We start from the raw sequence: 12,780 nt of genomic DNA, 5'->3' as shown, positions 1-12,780 counted from the left end.
TCAGCACCTGGCAGCCTGGGATAGGAAAGCCTAGTAGAGCTGCACAGAGGTGGCTTAAGTGGCCTTAGGGGTGGGTTAGTGAACCATGGAGAGGAGGGCCCAGGCCCATAAGCCACTCTAATCACTGCTTTCATGGTGAAACATGTGCACCCCCCAAAACCCTTTTGTACTGCCATATAAGTGGTACCTGCAGCCTTAAGGGCTATTGGGGTGGTAGACAGGTGATTAGTTGGTTCTGGGGGGTGTTTTGGGGGGCTCACCATGACCTATAAGGTTGTTGTACTGCGATGTGTATGTGGCATCCTTTTTGTGAAGTTCACAGCAGTGCCCTGTAGAGTACCCTACTACTCTGGTGCAATGTTTAGGTGTCCAGTCCATCACTTTGCTGACCCCGCCCACATCCAAAACCGTGGTAGAAGTTTCTACCATGTGCCGGTGACGTAAATGTTCTGATGCTCATAGAGGGGTCCTTTTATTAAGGTGCACTAACCGATTTAGAGCTTACTAAATGCTAAGGCACCCATAGAATATAATGGATGCCTTAGCATTTAGCGTGCGCTAAATCGGTTAGTGCGCCAGAATTCCTATGAGTATATGAGTATATTCCTATGAGTTGCAGAACCTCACCAGCCCAGGTGCCCTGTATTTCCTTAGTTACATTGTAGGATATGATAGTATAATTTGAAAGCATAAAAAAAAATAAAAAATGTGGGATTCATGGCAAAGGTGTTTGCGTTCTCTCACTTCTCCCCTTAGGGTAAATCCAGATATTGAAACTTAAAGCATTCTTTACCTACGTGGCATGAAATAAGTGTCATATTTCATGCCACGTAGGGGCACGGAGGGCCCAATCTGCAGACCAGATATTCAATCGAGAGAGGTTTGCTGTTTGCCAGGAGCCAGGATCCGGGATGTAACCGCCTGCTTGGACAGTCTCATCCCACTTCCCCATGCCAGGACCACTTCCCCATGCTTCTTATCCATGTCGGAACCAACGATACCACCAGGAGCACCCCTGAGAGGATACCTGAGGACTTTGGTGCCCTGGGTGAGAAGCTGAGGAGGTTGGATGCGCAGGTTGTGTTCTCCTCGATCCTTCCAGTAAGGGGCAAGGGAAGAGCCAGAGAGAATCGGATCCAGAAGGCAAACGACTGGCTGCAAGGATGGTGCAAGGAGATGAACTTCGGGTTCCTGAACCACGGAGAGGCACTACAAGGACTACAGGGACCAGATGGGTTGCACCTGTCCAGCAGAGGGAAGAACGTCTTTGGACACCGATTAGCCTGCCTACTCCATAGGGCTTTAAACTAGGTAAGTTGGGGGAGGGTACGGGCACTAATAACCTATCTAATGAAGTAAGCTGCAAATACTATTCAGGATCTGAGGTATATACACATAGCAATCATGGATCTGGGGGGGTGCTCACATTTCCGTGTTCGGGGGGGATACTGACATTTTCGAGTCCGGGGTAAGTTCACACTGTGTTTCAGGGTCTAAGGAGAATACACACATTGCAAACAATACCAAAGGAGCCGATGGAGCTCAATCGGGAATATCACCAGATAGCCATAACAAACCTAGGATTTGGAAGGCTATGTACGTCAATGCCCACAGTTTGGGCAACAAGATTCTGGAATTGGAGACGGAAATGAGGGGCGCCGACCTAGATGTGGTGGCGATATCCGAAACCTGGCTTACGGACTCCCACAGGTGGGACATGGTCATACCGGGTTACAATTTGTTCCGCCGAGACAGGGAGGGCAAAATGGGAGGAGGGGTAGCACTATATGCCAAAGATGACATCAAAGTTACCAGAATCACAGATGTTAGGTACACAGGGGAATCCCTTTGGGTAAATTTGGCCAGGGGAAAGGACAAATGCCTGTACCTTGGCATAGTATACAGACCTCTAAGGCAGCAGGAAGACCTTGATATGGAATTAATCGAGGACATAGAGAATATCACCTTGCGTGGGGACACAGTATTGATGGGTGACTTCAATATGCCTGACGTGAATTGGAACACAATTTCCTCTGCGACCGGCAGCAGCAGAAGGCTATTAAACTCTATAAAGGGAGCAAGACTCAAGCAAATGGTTTTGGAGCCAACTAGGGATCAGGCGATTCTAGACCTAATACTTACCAACGGAGAAAGTGTCACAGATGTCTCTGTGGGAGACACGCTGTCATCCAGTGACCACAACATGGTATGGTTTAACCTCAGAAAAGGTTTCACCAAATCCAACACATTAACTAAGGTCCTCAACTTAAGGACACCAACTTTGAGGACATGGGGGAATTCATCCATCAGTCGCTGCAAAACCAAGCAGAGACTGATAATGTAGAGGAATTGTGGTCAACACTGAAAGCTACCATACACGAAGCAACAAACCGATTTATTAAATCTGTAAGTAAACGACGAAGAAAAAACAAACTGCAGTGGTTCTCTACGGAGGTCTCCAACCTCATAAAAGAGAAGAAAAGAGCATTCATCTCCTTCAAACATTCAGGGAAGCAGGGCTCCAGGGAAGACTATCTGGCCAAGTCAAGAACCGTCAAAACAGCAGTCAGAGAGGCCAAATTGCAGGCGGAGGAGAATCTAGCAAAGAATATCAAAAAGGGCGATAAAGCATTCTTTAGGTATATTAGTGATAGAAACAGGAACACAGGAGGGATAGTACGCCTTAGGAAACCGGACGGGAACTATGTAGAATCGGACTTCGAGAAGGCTAAACTGTTAAATGAATACTTTTGCTCAGTTTTCACCATTGAGGCACAGGGATCCGGCCCTCAGCTACCAACAGGGGATAGCTCGATAGACCCGTTTTGCAGCTTCAAGTTTACGCCCAGTAGTGTCTACAGTGAACTATCCAAACTCAAGGTTCACAAAGCTATGGGGCCAGACAACATACACCCCAGAGTACTCAGGGAGTTAAGAGACACCTTGGCGAAACCACTATCAACACTCTTCAATCTCTCCCTTAGCAAAGGAAAAGTCCCGCTAGACTGGAAAACGGCTAATGTCATTCCACTCCACAAAAAAGGAAGCAGGACGGAAGCTACGAACTACAGACCAGTGAGTCTCACATCAATAGTAAGCAAACTAATGGAAACTCTAATCAAACACCAATTGGATACGGTCCTTAACGAGGGGAATCTGCGAGATCCCCGTCAACATGGGTTTACAAAGGGGAGGTCCTGTCAATCCAACCTGATCAGCTTCTTTGACTGGGTGACGAGGAAGCTGGATATTGGGGAGTCCCTGGACGTCGTGTACTTAGATTTCAGCAAAGCATTCGATAGCGTACCACACCGCAGGTTGTTGAGCAAGATGAGCTCTATAGGTTTGGGAGATACCTTGACTACATGGGTGGGGGACTGGCTAGGAGGTAGACTTCAGAGGGTGGTGGTGAATGGCTCCCCCTCTGAAACGACAGAGGTGATAAGTGGAGTGCCGCAGGGCTCGGTCTTGGGCCCAATCTTGTTCAACATCTTCATAAGGGACTTGGCTGAGGGGCTTCAGGGTAAATTAACGTTATTCGCCGATGACGCCAAATTATGCAATATAGTGGACAAGAACACAACAGGACCTGACAACAAATCCAAGACCGATAGTATGGCACACGACCTCCTCCTACTGGAGAATTGGTCCAGGACCTGGCAACTAAACTTCAATGCCAAAAAATGCAAGGTCATGCACCTTGGCAACAAAAATCCATGTAAGACTTACACTCTTAATGGTGAGATCCTAGAGAGAACTGTAGCGGAATGAGACTTAGGGGTAATCAGTGAGGACATGAAGACTGCAACTCAGGTGGAGAAAGCTTCATCTAAAGCCAGACAAATCATGGATTGCCTACGAAGGAGTTTCGTTAGCCGTAAGCCCGAAGTCATAATGCCATTATATAGGTCCATGGTGAGACCCCATCTGGAATACTGTGTACAATTCTGGAGACCACATTACCGCAAAGATGTGCTGAGACTTGAATCGGTCCAGCGAATGGCCACACGGATGGTCACGGGGCTCAGGGATCTCCCGTATGAGGAACGGCTGAATAAATTGCAGCTCTACTCCCTAGAGGAACGCAGGGAGAGGGGGGACATGATCGAGACATTCAAGTACCTCACACGCCGTATCGAGGTGGGGGAGGATATCTTCTTCTTCAAGGAACCCACGTCAACACGAGGGCATCCATGGAAAATCAGGGGAGGGACATTGCATGGCGACACCAGGAAATACTTCTTCACCGAAAGGGTGGTGGATTGATGGAATGGTCTTCCGATGCAGGTGATTGAGGCCAGCAGTGTGCCTGATTTTAAAGCTAAATGGGATCGAAAGGTGGGATCTCTTCGCAAAGGGAGGTAGGGGAGGGTCATTGGTGTGGGCAGACTTGATGGGCCTTGGCCCTTATCTGCCGTCACTTTCTATGTTTCTATTTAAATGGATATATATTTGGATAATTACAAAATCCAAATATTTGTAAGTTCTTAGGTGTAGAAAGCTATAGCTCCTGTTTTCTGCCTATGGAGGAAAAATGGTTCATAACTGAGACTAGATTGCTTTAAAAAAAAAAAAAATAGTAATATATGCTAGTATATTACGTTCCTTCGGATGGATGGGCATTCAAAGGTAGATTCACGTTAGGGGGTCCCCTGGAACTGAAAGGACTCGTCTCAGCTTGGCTGAGTCTGAATCACTACAACTTGGCTTGGATCTTCACAGTGGTTTGATTAATTTTTAAGATGGCTGTACAAAGACCTGCTAGCATGTCTGACTGCAGAGAGAACACTTATTTAGTGAGAAGGAATAATGCATTAGTTGCAACAGGGGGCCAGGGATGATGGGAGCTCATGGGATACCTGTGTTCTAGCCATATCCAAGCACTCGGGTCTCTGTGGGTATTTTTGGTATTGCATTACCTCCTGGTGCCTCAGTTTATTTAGCTGTAAATGAATAACAATGATACCTTTATTTCTCTCTAACTTTGGCATTAGTTACTGCTATGTTCTAAATATATGACAATAGTGACTATACAAACATGAAGTTCTTGACGTATCATGATTATGTAGGATAATATTTTGATTTAAATAGCATATCAATTTGTTATTATAAGTATTAGCTTTATAGCAGAAATATTTCAATGAAATTTCAGTTAAGATACAGTAACAATTTATCAATGTATTTTTAACACATTTGGATTTTATTAACTGCCTTGATGAAGAGATTCAGCTAAAGCACTGTATTGTACAGATTGGCATAAAATTTACAATATTGTTAACAACTTAACAATAGTGAAATAATTAAACATAAGTATAAAGCCAATCAATGGGGTGAAACTGGAGATGGCAAACTGAGCCCCATAAATAAGCATTACATCATATAGTATCAGAATTACACACAGTTAAATAGCACAGCAGAATGATCATATCATTAAAAAAAATATAACAGCGGAATACAAATGATAGATCATGACAGAAACAGAGAAAGCGCATTCATATAACAGAGAAATGATACTCGTGATGTCAGCACAATACAAATGAAACACATCAGGGTCCTTTTACTAAGGTGCGCTAGCCGTTTTAGCGCATGCTAAATAGCGCACGCAAAATGTTAATGCGTCCATAGGATATAATGGATGTGTTAGAGTTTAACACATGCTAATATTTAGCGTGCGCTAAAACGGCTAGCGCGCCTTAATAAAAGGACCCCTTTAATAGGCATACATTAGAAAGTTCAAATAACTACTACTACTATTTATCACTTCTTTTTTTTCCCATGAAATTCTATTAATTTTTTTTTAATACATTAATACAAGAAATGTTCAACTTGTATTAAACTAGCAATCAAACAAATTACAAACAAGAATGGAAGCACAGCACATATGCGGCATCTGAATAAATAATAATATACATCTAAGGGCTCCTTTTACGAAGCCGCGTTAGTGGTTTAACCCGCATAATAGCGTGTGCTAATTTGCCGGCCGCGCTAGCCGCTACCACCTCCTCTTGAGCAGGTGGTAGTTTTGCGACTAGCGCGGGGGTTAGCGCATGATAAAAAGTCACCGTGCGCTAAAGCCGCAAACGCGGCTTCGTATAAGGAGCCCTAAGTATCAATGGGAGGACAATATAAAGAGAACACTGTAATATCAATAGTTATGGAGAATTTGAGTCACAATAAGTGCTGAAAGGCATTCATAGCGCTGTATATTTTGACATTTAATAGACAGACCCTGCTCTGAAGAGCTTACAATCTAACTTGGACAGACAGACATGACATATAGGACTGAGGTTGCAGAACCCCAGGTGAGAGGACTTTTAAATTGGGCTTTTTTTTTTTAATGGTTCAAAAAGAGAGGCACATTATAAAAAAAAAAAACAAGATAGATGTTTTGTAGTTTTGAAAATGGATATGTTTGCTACTAGATTTTTGTGTGTCTTCTGCAAAATGTCTGAACTTGGATTTAGATGCTGTATTGAAAATGCCCCTCTCTGTCATCTTGGGAAACATCCGGCAATGTTATGCCTTGATAAGAATAGCCTTACTGGGTCAGACCAATGGTCCATCAAATCCTAATCTTTGTTATGCACCTGCAAGATGTTTTTGCCAAGTAATGGCGCATACTGTATTTACCGTAACTATTTAAATGTTTTGTTCCAGTGATTCTACCTACTTTATTTTTGTGATTGGAAATTTTCCTTGATTCTCATATCTGGTCTTGTGTATGCATGAGGACAGAAACATTTTTGATTATTCAGGAAACAATATTATGCCTGTGTTTATATGTATATATAGCCTAGTGACAGGCTGAACTGTCAACATGTGCTTCTCTGCTATGAACAAATAAAAATAGATTAGACAATTTTTCCTCATTTTGTCATCTCACCTACAGTGCATGTTTAAGACGAGAATAGACCAGAGTAAACTGTTCAGCATGCCACAGATCCCAGTTAACTTCTATGGATTTGCCAGAGGGTAGGATAAGGTTATCCAAGACTTTGCCATATTAACATATTAAGACTTTGTCATATTAACAAGACTTTGCCGTTGTTGAGCAGGCATAGAGAACTGCTTTTCTTTCTATATTTAACCATATTTCTTTTGACAAAAAAAAGAACTGAACATAACTCACCTTGAGTTACTAGTGTAAAAGGTATAAGCGAAATCCAAATAAATATGTAATATTGCACAAGACATCAGTCTGCACAATAATCTTGCTTAAATACTTTAATTATCTGGATGTATTAATATTTACCTATATGTAAATAGTTCCTTTGAAATATACATAGAAACATAGAAGATAGCAGCAGAAATGGACCATTAAAAAAAAAATCAACTCTGCTCACTCATGCCAACCAAGTGTGGTTTTGTAAGGCAGCAAGTTTGCCTGCATCATTGGATATTACACATTGGGACTGATGAGCAAACCGATTCCCTACCAACTGAGAAGCTTGCTGCTGCTGAAGATTTCTGAGGTGGTCGCAGTCATGTTTTGCCTTTCTCTCCTGCTCTGTCCAGTCTGAAGCACTTGCCAGCATGAAAGAGTTCCAGGAAACTGAAAATGGAGAAGTGTCTGAGGTGGTCTTAGAAAGGAGGATGCTGGAAGTGCATGGAACTGTGAGTTAGGACAATACCAGTGAACGTGAGTCAATGGGATTCATGAACAAACAACAGGCTGCAGCGGGGTCTGTAAATCAGTCAATTTGACATACCAGAATAACACAGTAAATAAATTTGATTCCCCCCATCCTCAAGGAAGTTTAGGAGTTGAATGTGGTAACTAGTGGAAGAAACATTAAAAAGGATTGCTGCCACCAACAAATTGCAAGAAATAAACCCTGCTCCCAATTCACTATTTCATTCACAGAAAAGATGAAGGGGTGTCTGTAACTGCAGGGGTTTCTCACATATCTGGCAGGCTTCCATGTATGACCATCCACGCGATGCCTTAGTGCTTGTCAGTCAGTATTCTGGAAGTGATGTTCTACCACAACACAATATAGGTGACTTCCAGTAGGTTGCCTACAGGTTCAATAGTGCGTTGATCTATGGACGATTCTTAGTATGTATGAGGCTAGCAGGATATCTTCTATTCCAAAATGAGTCATGCGCAAAAGAGAATCTGATTGCAGGGCTTTGAAATCTCCTGCTCACCTCAGTCCAGCTTTCTCCAGGTTGTGGTAAGAAACATCTGCAGCAATGGTTCTTGGTGCTCCACAGGCTGATCCTGCTTCAGTTGCAAATGAAGAAACACTGAAGGATGGTGATATGTATAGGAACAACCTTTCTTCTCCTCAGAGGCTGCTTAAAAAATAAAATAAAATAGAATTTTATGGTTCATAAACAGTAGTTCATTATAGAGGGCCAAAGGAAGAAGAAAGCTGTCTGGGTGATAGTCCAGTCACTGCAGCTAGAAGAAACCATGTTTATGTGCTAAACTTTGGAATGCCCTGCCTGGTATTTTGCTAATTTTGGGACACAGACCACCAGAAGTCTGCCCAGCATCTATAGGAGTTGCCATCAAAGCCCATTCCAGCCTTGATCTTGATCTGTGTTTGCCACTTGCTGGATCCAGACTGTCTTTATTTATTCAATTTTCTATACCATTCTCCCCAGAGAGCTCAGAATAGTTTACATGACTTTATTCAGGTACCAAAGCATTTTTCCCTGTCTGTTCCTGCTACTCCTTGAGTTTTGGCCAGGTACTAGTGACCTGGATAGGCCACTGTGACAACAGGCTACTGGGCTTGATGGACCATTGGTCTGACCCAGTAAGGCAATTCTTATGTTCTTATTTAATGTACCTGGGACAATGGGGGGGATTAAGTGAGTTGCCCAGGATCACAAGGAGCAGTGTGGGTTTGAATCCACAACCTCAGGGTGCTGAGGCATTAGCTTTAACCACTGTGCCACTATAGAAATAAAATATAGTAAGAGTGAGCCAAGTATAGGATAATGAAGCCATTGTGACATCACTGATGAGATTGGCTCTTAGGCATTGGTGGAATGAGGCATTATAATGTCACAATACCAGCTCTGGTCTGGTTATCAGAGGCTGAAACTTTTCACACTATTTATTCAATTTTCTATACTCTTCTCCCTGGGGAACTCAAAATGGTTTACATGAATTTATTCAGGTACTCAAGCATTTTTCCCTGTCTGTCCTGGTGGGCTCACAATTTATCTAATGTACCTGGGGCAATGGGGGGATTAAGTGACTTGTCCAGGGTCACAAAGGGCAGCATGGATTTCAACCTACAACCTCAGGGTGCTGAGGCTGTATAGCTTTAACTATGCCACAATTGGCAAGGACCTGTCAAGGTATTATTTTTGAAGGATGCCTCTATAAAAATATCAAGCAAATGAAATGAATGACTAAAGGCCGAACAAAAAATAATTCTAATCTATAAATGGAAGCCTGTAAAATCAATTTCAAAATGAAGGTGAAAAAACCCCATTAAAACAATAGCAATGTAAGGGAAATTATATGTCATTAATAGCTTCTGCTGTGAAAAAGGCAAATATCATTCTTGTACTATGATTTAATACTTCACAAAATAAATAAATCACTCAGTATCTTCATGGCAGGAATAGAATTTTACAAGTTTTATGACTTTCAAGGAATTGGGAATCATATTTTATAGGTGGTTTAGCTTCGATCATACAGAGATCATTTGCCAGAAATAGTATCATTAGCTTACAATAGGAAGACACCAAGAAAGAAATGTTACCAAAGTGGTTTTATTATATATTCAATGATTGCTTAGTCAAAGGAATATAGTAAAATAGTAAATGATGACAGATAAAGACCTGCGTGGTTCATCCAGTATTCACAGCAAGGCGGCCAGACATCTACCTACTGATCCATGCTTAAATTGCTGATGTCATTTGCTTTGCTGTGATTCCATCCTCTTTGTTGATAGGGATCCTGTGTGTTTATCTCATACATTTTTGAAGTTTGTAAAAGTTTTTTTTTTCATCCCCCCCACCCCCACGAGGGTATTCCTGTATGTCCTAATATTACTCCTAGGTTTACCACCCTGCAAATCTCTATTCATGTCCTCTGGTTCTACTGCTTCTCCATCTCTGAAACAGATTTGTTTATCTATTAATGCCTTTAAGTATTTAGGGCCCTCTGCTTATCAAACCGCAGCTTGATAAATGAGGTCCTAAATGCCTTTATCATATCTCCTCTGTTCCTCCAGGGTATACATATTCAAATCTTGAAGTCTCTTCTTATACATCTTTTGGCACATGAACCATACCTTTTTTGTTGCCCTCTGCTGAACCATTTTAAGCATTTTGGCCATAATTCTATAAATGGCATCTAAATCACGCCTAATGCTGAGCATGACTTAGGCGTCCAAACTAAGTGGATAATGAGCCATTTAAGACTGATAATTGGCACTTAGGCTCATTATCCATTTAGTTTGGATGCCTAAGTCACACTCAGCGTTAGGTGTGATTTAGGCGCCGTGTATCGAATCAGGGCCTTATATATAACTTTTATAGATTCTGAAATTGAAGTAAGATTTTGTTGATGTGTTTGAATGCAATATAAATTATACCATGAGAAGATAGCTCAACAATTTAGATCATTTTATCAAGTACTATATAAGTCAGAGTTTACAGGTACATGGAAAGATATTGCTGAATATCTCCAAAAACTTGTCCTGCCAACTTGATGAATTTGACCTGATTGGGCCATCATCTCCCATCATTCCTCAGAAGGTGTTGAAGGTACTATAACATTTACCTTTAGATAAATTTCCAGAAGAGGATGTGTTCCCAGGGAAATATTACAAAATCTTATCTAAGAACATAAGATTTGCCGCTGCTGGATCAGACCAGTGGTCCATCGTGCCCAGCAGTCCGCTCATGCGGTGGCCCTTAGGTCAAAGACCAGTGCCCTATTTGAGTCTAGCCTTACTTGCATATGTTCTGTTCCAGTAGGAACTTATCCAACCTTGTCTTGAATCCCTGAAGGATGTTTTCCCCTATAACAGCCTCTGGAAGAGCATTCCAGATTTCTACCACTCTCTGGGTGAAGAAGAACTTCCTTACGTTTGCACGGAATCTTTTCCCTTCCAACTTTAGTGAGTTCCCTCTCATTCTCTTCACCTTGGAGAGAGTGAATAATCTCTCTTTCTCTACTAAGTCAATTCCCTTCAATATCTTGAATGTTTCAATCATGTCCCATCTCAGTCTTCTCTTTTCAAGGGAGAAGAGGCCCAGTTTTTCTAGTCTCTCATTGTACAGCAACTCCCCCAATCCCTTAACTATCAGTATTGAGTTTATTAATGAAGCATTTTAATGAGATACAAGCATATATTCCTCTTCCAGCTTCTATGTATAAAGTGAATGTAGTAGTTCTTCTGAAGCCTGGGAAAGGCCCAATGCAATGAGTCAAATATACATAGAATGCACTCCTACATAATGATATGAAAAACTTTGCCAAAATTTTAGCTAATCAATTAGTCACCCTTTTACCTAAACGTATTTATTACTATCAAACAGGATTTGTAAGGGTCAGGCAACTGCGGGATAACATCAGAAGAGCAATTAACCTTATTGTTAGGATTGAATGAACAAACGAGCAGGCATTATGTGTTGCAATAGATGCAGAAAAATCGCGTGACAGACAAGAGTGGAAATATCTGTTTTAAGTTATGGATTACATGGCTCTAGCAGGTAGGTATGGCCAATGGATGCAAGCCTTGTATCTGGAACCTAAAAGTTCATGTTTGATTAATGGGATTAACAGACAAATTCCACCTATCTAGAGAGATAAGGCAGGGATGTCCCACGTCCACACTTCTCTTTGCCATAGCAATAGAGCCCTTTGCTGCAGCTATTAGGGCCTCCTTGGACATTACACTAATATTAATTCAGGGGGAGGCACCTAAAAGTTTGTTATATGTCGATGCCACCCTAATTTTTATAGTGAACCCGGTCAAATCCTTACCCTTTTTATTAAAAGAATTGCAATGTTTTGGCAAAATCTTGGGGTTTCAAACCAATATTGACAAGACTGAAGCTTTGTGGTTTAATGTTCAAGTAGAATATTTTGAGAACTTCCCATTTAAAGTGGCAACTAATGAGTTTAGCTATCTAGGTGTTATGCTATCTAATAAGATTTCTGACTTATATGTATTAAAGTATGGAAAACTTACCAACACCATTCAGGAAGCCCTTGAATTTGGTCATCTCTAATGTTGACCTGGTGGGGGAGAATTGCTACGCTACAGATGATGATGTTGCCCAAATTCTTATTTCTTTTTGCTCATTTGCCAAGCCACATTCCAAGGCATCAATTTAATCACTGAGATAAGATTCTGAGATATTTTGCTTGGGGAGGGGGGGGAAAGAGGCATAGGATAAAGTGGACCACACTTCAGTTGTGAGAGTCTCAAGGGGGAATGAGTTTGTTAAATTTATATACCGGTAGATATTATCAAGTGGCAGTACTTAAAGTGCTCAGGGAGCATTTTGTGGAGCATTCGGCTATACACTGGGTTCCTTTAGAGATGATTTGTGAACCATAAAATATTGGTTTTATTTGCATTCAACTTTAATTTTAAAGATATGGCCCAGTGTTTAAGTTTTTCTTTTTTTTTCTTTTTTTCCAAACTTCAATAATGTAATACAATTGATATATCAGGAAAACTGCACAAAAACACATTATTCGCTATATAATTATTACATTAACAATCATTTCCCCCCTCTCCCCACCCCATTCTTTCATTTGTACAATTCAGGGAAAATAATATCTATTCATTACAA

This window comes from Geotrypetes seraphini, chromosome 4 (genome assembly GCF_902459505.1).
Source record: "Geotrypetes seraphini chromosome 4, aGeoSer1.1, whole genome shotgun sequence".
In the NCBI taxonomy this organism is placed as follows: Eukaryota; Metazoa; Chordata; class Amphibia; order Gymnophiona; family Dermophiidae; genus Geotrypetes; species Geotrypetes seraphini.
This window is presented reverse-complemented; position numbering follows the sequence as displayed.